Genomic DNA, 10,606 nt, shown 5'->3' with positions numbered 1-10,606 from the left:
CAACACTGCACAGATATTAACCAAGTTATCTAATATATGACTGGTAGCTTACTCAAATAATTTGGAACTAGTTCCTGTATCTTCACATGACTTGATGAAAGGTTTGTTTGCAATGCATGGTGCAGGGCTCTGGCCTGCAGTACACTCTGCAGAAGATTAAACAGGAGAATCTATTATAGCTCTTAAAACATGACCAACTTAAAGTGGACAGTCTGACATGCAGGAGATTCTAACTTCAAAGATGTATCACCACCTTTGTGAGAGTACCCATTTACAGTAGAAAAAGCTAGGACCAGATATCATGCCTCAATGAGAGACTTTTCTGCCTCTAGGCAACAGAGACCATGCAATTTTTGCAGACTCTTACAAGCTTCTGTTCTTTGCTTTCACACTTCTACTGTGGAAAGGGAAAGGAATCAGGTATGCCTAAAGACCTTTATTTGTAATCCTTTAATCTACCTGCTACTCATTTGTGAATAGATCAAATTCTTAATGAAATCTTTTAGAAGGAAAAGGCTGTTAATAGACGAAGTGAGAAGCTATAAGAGTTTTTATGCTCTGTTCCAGAGAAAGCTACACCATCTCTTAGTCATAGAAATAAAATCTTGCCTCTGGATCACTGCAGCAGAATATACACACTGAAGAATAGCTACTCAAATTCTGCTTTCAATTTACCCATGTAACCGGAACTAATCTGCACAGGGATAAATCAGAACAGAGTTTGTCCCAGTATACTCAAATTACAAGGAAAGGGGGGAAAACAGCCAACATTTTTATTTTTTTTTTCCAATAAATTCTCTCCCTTGCTAGAGATACTAGATCTTGCTAGACATACTAGATTCTAATACACCCTAATATAGCCTTGGTTGGCATGCTAGAAATATGAAATCTTTCTAACCTTGCTTTTATAAAAATAAGTCTCTCAAAACTACATTGGGATGACTTCAGAGCCTCAGAAGATCTGCTTGAATGCATTATTTTAGTGTAATTGTAAACTATAGGTGTGTCTTTTTTTTTTTTAATTTATATTTATCATTGGTACTTCATTATTTTGGCGAAATACACCTTTGTCCAACAGATAAAGGAAAGCAATCTTCCTTTGACAGGTTTTTATTAGTTTTTTTTCCAGTCAAACTTTTTCAGAAACTTCTGCTTTTGCTTACTGACTTGAAAGTCATTATAGAACATTTACCCTCTTGCTCTCAATAGCACTTAAAGACTTTTAAAAGTGTTTCCTGGGGAGAAAAAGCAGCAGTCGGTGCTGGATTAGCACAGCAAGGGTTTGGTATACATGACAGCAGTATCTCAAGTCTCCCCTTGCTCCACCTTCCCAAACCACAAGAAAGAAATAGTGACCCAACAGCAGCAGCAATTTAGTTCACAGATAAAGTGCACTGAGATTTAAAGTCCCTCCTGAGGAATTATAATAGTTTCCAATCCAAAAATGAATATAGACATGCTATTTGAAGAATTTTAAAGCATGTATTTTTAATCTATCAGAAGTGGCATCGAGATTTGTTGGCTAAATCCTCATCTGCAATAAATAAGTACATTGAGATAGGTGAGAAATTCATTATCCCTAGTATTCTTTCTGGCTTGGATGATGATTTCACCACAGCTTTTATTCAAGAGCTGGTTCATCAGAAAACTTTGCAAATTATAGTATATAGTACCAGTTATTTTAAGAATTTTTTTATGGATTTATGTAGCTGATGTCTTCAACAATGACCTTGCTTTTAGATCACAGGGCACTCTTTTTGAGGACTGAAGACAAAGCTGGCAAGAGCAGCTTTGCCAGTAGGCTAGCCAACCTAGTTGTGGAGGGAAATTACAACCTGCAGTCAAGTAAGGAAGTGGTGGGCAGGGCTGGGGAGCAAAGAGTGCAAGGTGGCAGGTAAGACTTCTAGAATAATAAAACAGTGTGAAAGAGGGGCTACCTCAAGTATGTCATATGTACAGAAATGTACACAGCCTGGGAAACAAGTAGCAGGTACTGTGCCTTTGCATGTGCTTACAGAACTACGACATCATTCGAATTACTGAGCTATGATGGGACTATTCACACAAGTAGGCTATTGCAATGGTGGATACAAGCTTTTCAGGGAAGACAAGAGGATGAGGGAGGAGTGAGGTGAAGTTCAGAAGGAAGCTCAGAAGTATGTCAGTCCTTCTGTAGGACAGACAATAGTTTGACTGAGAGTTCACAGCTTAAGATCAAAGGAGAGGCCAGTAAGGGAGACACAGTGGTTGGAGTTTGTTACAGTTCACCCGATCAGGGGAGAAAATGGATTAAGCTCTTTCAAAACAAGGAATACTGGATCATCGATCTTAGTTCTCATGGAGGAACTCTTTGATATCTTCTAGCAGGGTACCACAGCAGGAAAGGTTTCTGGAGGGTGTCAGGGATAACTTCTTGATACAAGAACTGGTACCAACCAGGGGTTATGTACAGCTGGATCAGCTGTTCACAAACAAGGAAGAACCAGTTGAAGATGTGATAATCAATGATAACTTTTTCTAGAATGACCATGAAATACTAGAGTTCAAAATCCTGAGAAAAATGAGGGAAACAAGAAACAAAGTCTATATCCTCTACTTTAGGGGAGTAGCTTTCAGCTTATTCAGGGAATTGATAGACAGGTTCACATGGGAGAAGGCAGCTCTGAAGGGCAAAGGAGCTCAAGAAGCCTGGAAAAGACACCAGCCAAACACAAGAATAGTCCATCCTAGTTCCCAGGAAAACAAGCAGATATCTCAGGAGGCCAGACTGACTAAACAGGGAACCCATAGTGGAACTCCAATGGAAAAAAAAAAGGGCAGTATACAAGAAATTGAAGTAGGGAGATGCTAGTAAGGAAAAATTTAGGAACATTGCTCAGGCATGCAGGGATGGTGTTAGGAAAGATGCAGCTCAGCTGGAGTTGAAACCTGTTAGGCATGTCAACGGCCACAGGTAGAGCTTCTAACACTGCAATGGTAGTAAAAGGCTGAAGAGGGACAATGCAAGCACAGTGTTGAGAGGGGTCGGTGAATTAGTGACAGCAGTTGTGTAAGGATGAGGTGCTCAATGCCACCTTTGCCTTACTCTTCACTGAGAATGTCTTCTAGACATTTGTGCTCAGTGAAAGGATTCAGAGAGCAGAACAGCCAGCACTGGATGAGGATAAAAGAGTTTACTTCAGACAACTCAAGCCATTCAAATCCAGGTGATCAAACGGGCTGCATTCAAGGGTGCTGGGCGAGATGGTTGATGTCCTTGAAAGGCTGCTGTCTGTCATCTTAGACAGGTCATGGAGATCTTAGAACTGGAGAAAAGCAAATATTGCAGTCATCTTCAAAAAGGCCAATATGTCAGCTCTGGAGAAATACAGGCCAATCAGCTTCACTTTGGTGCCTGAGAAAAAAAACAATGAGCAAGCCCTTCTGAAACATAATTCTGGGAACATGAAGGACAAAGTGCTTGGGAAGAGTCAGTATGAACCAAGTGCAAAACATTCTTGAGAATCCTGTTTGCCTCCTGTGATAAAACAAATGGATTTATGGATGGGGTTAGACCATTGGAGGTAATTTACCTTGACTTTAATCAAGGCTTTCAACATTGTCTCCTATATTATTCCTGTAGCCTAGTTAGAACATTACAGTTTGGATGGATGAATAAAATTTAAAAATCTAACTGGATAAAAAAAAAAAAAAACCATGCAAAATCTGATAGAACTCAGAGAGTAATAATTAATGGGTCTTTCCCTTCCTAGATGCCAGTGACAAGTGGAGGGGTTTATCCTAGGACCTGTCCTGTGTAAGAGCTTTATCAATGACTCAGAGGTGGTAAATGGAGTGCACTCTCATCAAGTTTGCATTTGACATCAGATTGCTGGATCAGTTGATACACTTGAAGGCAGGATGGCCATCCAGAGTAGACAGGACAAAGGAACCTCAGTGAGGTTTCTCAGTGAGAATAAATGCCAATTCCTGTGCTTGGAAGGGAAGATCCCCCTGCAATGATATGGTCTAGGATTTGACTCTCAGAGGTGGAGCTCTGTGAAAGTATCCTTGCAGTGCTAGTGGATACAAGCTGGACATGAGCCAGTAGTGTGCACTGGCAGCACAGAAGGCTGAAAGTACTAATGGAAGGACAACTAGGAGATCTACGGAGTGATTATTTCCCTCTCAGCACCACATCTAGAGTCCCATATCCAGTTTTGGGCTCCTTTATAAAAGAAAGATGTTAATAAAGTGGGTTGTTTTTAGCATAGATGGTCCAGAGCTGGAGCACTTAAACTGTGAAGAGAGGATGAGGGAGCTGGAGAAGAAAAAGCTTTGAGGCAACATAACAACAACCCCAAGTACTTATGAGAATGCCACCAAGACAACAGAGCCAGGTTGTTCAGAGCTGCATCAAAAGAGGATGCGAGACAATAGACACAAGCTGAAATGCAAGAGGTTCAGACTGCATATAAGGACAAATATTTTCCCCCATGAGGACAGTCAAACACTGGAAGAGGCTACCCAGAGAGGCTGTGCAGTCTCTGTCCTTGGGGTTTTTCAAGAACCAACTGGATTAAACTCTGACCACCTTGGTTTGACCTCATAGCTGATCCTACTTTGAGCAGGAGGTTGGACTACATCTTTCCTGAAGGTCACTTCCAACCTGAATCATCCTATGATCCCAATATTTTCCAGTTATTTTTTTAATATGCAGTACTAGCCTGGCTGTGCTTCCACAGAGCTGCGTGACATGGAATCAAAGATGTTTAAATAAGTTTAAATAAATAAAAAATTAAATATTAAATATAAACTTCTTTAAGAAGTTATTTATGTCATGTCCCTTTAAAGATGTGTGAATATGTATATTCACTTATAGGCATCATAATGAAATTTATTAAATTGCTTACAGTAATATGGTCAAAACCTCAGAGATCATCAGTGATGCAGCTCCACTGGTATATGTCTAGTACTCAAAACTAGATTTGTGGTTTCCCAGTCCTGCAAATTCTACTGTTCTAAGACATATCGTTAAACATCTTAATCTAACTTAACATCATACTGCCTTGGGCGTATTGCTGCCCAAGACACCCTGCAGTTAGAACCTTACCGGATATATTAAAGTAAGTATACCAGCCTGACAGTCTACGCAGAGACTGACAGAGACTGACAGCATTGTGTTCACAGATAACTTGGTATGTATAGGATCTGTAGGTAACACAGTAGTGAAGTGTACTAAACCTTAAGCCTCATACTCAGGAGAGGCTGGACTTGCTGAATACATATAAATCAGATATGAAGCACATTTGCAGGTGGTCTGATATGTTCCCAGCTGAATTTATGGCTGATATTGATATTCCAGACTTTGTCTGAAAGCAACTCTAGAATTTCTAGAACATCTCCAAATTACAGATGGAGTCATGTGCTATTTTCCAGCCACCGTAATACCTTGGCCATCTTCTTGCCTTTTGCAGCAAACCAGCCTTCTGCCTCTGCCTCTCTCCTTCCAACTTTTGTTTCTTGCAAGCTTGAAAAAAGATTGAATTTTTTGGTCTTAAGATACACTTAGCTGAAATGAAAAGGAACTGTTTGCATCCAAACTGTACAATGATGTTCTGAGCTGAGATACAAACAAGCAAAGTAGTGCTGCTGCGCAGGCAGGACTAAAGGCAATGCTATGACTGATGAAAGAGCTGCAATGCTGTCAAGACTCTTAGTAACACCTCTGCGCATCACCACACTGCTTTGTGTAAGCAATCCAACTTGCTCAGGGCTAGCTCTCAGATGTCTGTACTGTTTGAGATAAAAACACTGCTTTTCCATCAAACGTTGTGCCAGGGAGCAGGAAAGCATAACACAACCAAGCCTTAAACTAAAGTGAGAGTCAAGTGCTTCAGGGCAAGCTTAACTTTAGTTGGAATAAGCTATACCAAACAGCATATTATAACTGCTCTCTACCTGCTGATCTATTGCTCACCACTATTCTGTAACATCGAACACTTAAACACATGCTACAGATATGCTTACCATTAGCCTGGCATCTACAAATGCTAAGTCACAGTGGATCAGTAGCTTTGAAAATAGCTGACTTTACATTCATTAATTAACATTGTGATTGACAGGAAATTTAGATGAATGCAGAAACAGATCGCATATGTAATTATCTCTACACAACATCAAATGTGCAGTAAGCAGTTATACATACAAATACATAGCCAAGGAATGATTGATCAAGATTAGGTTCCTAACAGCTATAATGGTAAGCTACTCTAGGAATGTTGACTTTCAGTACCAATTATGTTGCACATCACTTGAGTGTTTGTTGCAAAGTGGCAACCACACACCTTTAATCATATTCTTTTCTTACATATTGTTTTCAAGTCATCAAATCTTCTTGTGCTGGAACAACTTTTGAAGGAGTCTTGCTGTTTGTTTGATTTTTTTTGGTCATCATTATTGATGTTTTCTTCCTCGTTATCAGTATATTATGCAGTATTGTTTGTATTCTGCAGTAGTTCATATTTTAGAATCTTTGTCCCTCAGACCATCAGTGGTGCATTTATGGACACTCCAGCTCATCCATACAACAAATACAATCACAAATTCATCAGTGCACTATTGTAATTTAAAAGTGAATTCAAGAAAGGTGTTTTCCTAAACTGCTTTGGATTTATTGTTCAAGGTCAAATTTACATTTCTCAAGAATTAACTGGTTTTATACACTTCTCCCCTAACATTTTTCCAGCCAAACATTTTAAGTTTACAAAATTTAAATCAAGTAAGACTGTCTCACTCTGTGACATATCAAAACATAATTATATATTCTGGTAGTCAGCTGAACTTTGTCCCTAATTTGCATCTTATCTTGAACAATTTATTTTCCCACTTGTCATGAAACCTATGACTGGAGCTGAGCTTTTGTAGACCACTTGGCAAGAGTGAATAATTAGAAATATAGTTCCATCTGCATTAGAATGGGTTTTGTCCAAATTTTGGATGCAGACCCTGCTATATGCCTCCCTAAAACTCCCTAATAGAAGCGCAAGAGATAAAACATCAAGATGAATATAATGAACTACCATATTGGAAATAAGTAAGCCTTATCTTTTCTAATGTAGTATGTAACTATTTTATTCTCATTTAAGACTGATTTCAGCTGAATAAGTGTTACTGGATCTATACGATCTTTTTCTAATTCTAAGGAAAAATCTTTTGTACTCATCATGATACATAAAAAGTTATATACTTTGAGGAGAGTGCCTAGGATTCTGGTTTTTTTATTGCTCCAATTAAACTGTGTTTAATAAAACAGCTTTGAGGAAGTAAAACACTTACTTGTGTTGTGGTTTTGTTTAGTGAGGGGGGGCTAAGGTGGTAGCTTCTGTAGGAAACTGGTAGAAGTTGCTCCCCTTTGTTCAGTGGACTCAGCCGGGCCTAGGGCGGACCTGCTGCTGGCCAAAGCTGAGCCAACTGGTAGCACAATGTTCCGTGATAATGCCTCTGCGATAATGTATTTAAGAAGGGGAAAACAGAAAAAAAAAAAAGGAGAGAGAAGATAAGATATGAAGAAGCTGAGCGGGGGGCAGAGGCCCAGAGGGGGAGGCGCAGGCCTCATGGGCCTTGCAGGCCTCACCCTCTGACCTCTCGCCAGGTGGCCGACTGGGCCTGACTTGGCTCAGCCCGGGTGCAAGAAGTGCAGAGGATAGGAAATGGATGATGTGAAGAGATTCTGAGAGGCGTCTGCCAGCCTGTTGTGAAGAACTTTTCTTGTGAGAGGAACGGCTGCAGACGCCAAGGTCAGTTCAGAAGGAGGGGGAGGAGTAATGCGGCTCCTGGCCAAGATTCCCCTGCAGCCTGTGGTGATGACCATGGTGGAGCAGGTTGTCCCCTTGCAGCCCATGGAGGTCCACGGAGGGGCAGAGATCCACTTGGAGCCTGTGAAGGACCCCACACAGGGCAGGTGGATGCCTGAAGGAGGCTGTGGCTCATGGAGGGCCCACTGGGGCAGCCGTTCTGGAGAGACTGCACCCCGTGGAAGAGATGACCCATGCCGGAGCAGTTTCACGAAGGATTGTGGCGTATGGGTGGGACCCCACGATGGAGCAGGGGAGGAATGTGAGGAGTTCTCTCCCTGACCATGAAGCAGCAGTGTAAAACAACTCGTGATGAACTGACCGCAACTCCCATTACCTCTTCCCCCCTGTGCCGCTCAGGAGGGGGAAGGTAGTAGAGATAATGTTAAGCTTGGGAAGAGGGAGGGGTGGAGGGAGGTTATCTTGTTCTCTGTCTCATTATCCTGCTATTTATCGAACATATATAATTTATACATGTTCCTTTTCCGGGTTAAGTATAGGTGGCCCGTCCACCTTGGACAAATTCGGTAATTTAGTGTCAAATTCAGTTTTCAGTCAATCCGGTAATTTGGTCTCAAATTGTTGGCAGTGACACGTCATGATTCTGACTCCAGAGATGTCCCTACATACTATCTTTGGTGTTAATAAAATTCATAATACAGTGGAATATCGTTCACCCACTAATAGATGATGGTTTAGACCATCGTACCAGGATGTTAATATTGTGTCCGAATCGCCTCCGGGGCCTCCACCTCGGCTCCCCTTTCCCTTAATAAATAGATAATAAATAACTTTATTCCCAATTCATAAAAATAACAGTCATTACAATGATGATCTCACGACGCTTCTCGATTTGCTCATAAACATATGCATAATATCCACAGATGTAAACAGCGCTCGATTCGACATTTGTCGAGCTACTTTTTCGCGTCGGGACGAGGAGAGTCCCAATTCGGTTAGTAGCTGATAATTGCCTTGATGCCATTTTCCGCGTGCACCGATTGGAAAACCATAGAATTTGATATTCTCACAATTAGTCAGATCTTGAATTTGAATTTTTAAAGGTTCATACTTCTTAACTTTTTCATTGGCCGCATCTACAAGGGAAGTGATTTTACTCTCATACCTAATTGTTATATCTACCACCATAGCTTGATTTTCTTTAACGAATATTAAATCCGGTTTGTATAATTCATTCTGCTCATTTTTGAGTACTGGTTCATTAAATACAATCCAATTTTTCTTTTTGGCTTCATTTGCCAACATTTCGCACAGTTGATTATGACGCTTTATCCTCGCATCTTGTACAGCGGGACAAAAGCCTATAATATGGGAACAAGACTCATTTTCCGCCAAACAATGTCGGCACGCTTTAATTTGTATTTCTTGTCTGCCTCTCGCTAAGAATTCCCTTGTAGGGCAGACGTTTGCTCTTAATTGTAATGCAGTGATTAGTTTTCTGTGAGGAATGCCCCTATAGTATTCAAGCCAACTGTTACTGATTTTATCCTTTTCAAAGTTGGAAATACCCCGGCCCTGGGATAAGAGTTTGGTCCAATTCACAAACTCTTGTTTCCTCCAGTCGCAAGGTCTCGGAAAGATGGTTTTCGGAGCGGCTATCTCCCATTCCGAGGCTGGTTCTTCACCACCCACTCCCTCAGATATTACCATGACCGTCCCTGGGTCCCAAATCGATGGAATTTTGTCCATCTTTCCTCCAGCTGTAACCCATAGTTTTTCAAATTCTCTCTCTATACCCTCTTCTTGGACGAAAGATCGAATTAGTTCGTCCGATGACTGCGCTATTCGGTGCAGTCTTCGGGCCTGGATATTAGGAATCAGGCCCACAAGTCTCACAATCCCCAGACCGCCATCTCGAGTGTTGGAATATAGAATGGCGTCACAAGTACTAGTTGGTAAATGTAACCACTCCTTGACCGTAGTTCGTATAATCAGGTCAAGGGATTCAAGATATGTGACTTTCACATCGGCCTGATCTGCCAGATAGATCAAGCGAGGAATGGTATACCCTTTCAAGATGTCAACCTTCTGAAACGGCTTCAAAGGAGCCCTCCCAATCCGTTGGAGCCAATCTTCAATTTTCGTACGTAATTCGGGCTTAGATATACCAACCCATGGATCAATCCGTAGACCCAGATATTTCTCAGTTTCCCCCGGTTCAATCATATTCAGTGGCGTGCCGTTTATGGTCCAAGCTGGACAATCATTGATCGTATATGAGTCCTTAGTCGGTTTGATGTAAAACCCATGGCACTTTTCACCTTGTGTTTTGAGGCCAGTCAGATGACAAAATGCCTCTAAAATTTCTATATTTTGCTCCATACCCTCCCAGGATCCACTCAGCAGAACCAGGTCGTCTGCAAAAGCCAATGCTGTTATTGCCCTCGAACAATGTTGGAACCCATTCCCTTCCTTATCCAACTTACACAGCAGAGGGTCAATAGCCAAATTAAATAATATCGGAGACATTGGATCGCCTTGCTTTACACCAATATGGATCCCAATGGGATCAGACTGCTCATTCTTCAGGTGGATTCGAGTACTGATGTTACTGTACAAGTTCTTAATTAGGGCAATAATGTGGTTGTCCACGCCCCATTGGATAAGAGCCGTAATGATGTGATGATGGCTCACCGTGTCAAAGGCTTTTGCTAAGTCAACGAATACTACCCCCAGGGGTCGATGGTTCTTTTTAGCGTTCTTAATTAGCAGTTGTAATAGCTTTAAATTCTCTGCACATCCAGCAGATT

The sequence above is a fragment of the Chlamydotis macqueenii genome, chromosome 4, assembly GCF_036417535.1.
Source record: "Chlamydotis macqueenii isolate bChlMac1 chromosome 4, bChlMac1.mat, whole genome shotgun sequence".
NCBI classification, from domain to species: Eukaryota; Metazoa; Chordata; class Aves; order Otidiformes; family Otididae; genus Chlamydotis; species Chlamydotis macqueenii.
This window is presented reverse-complemented; position numbering follows the sequence as displayed.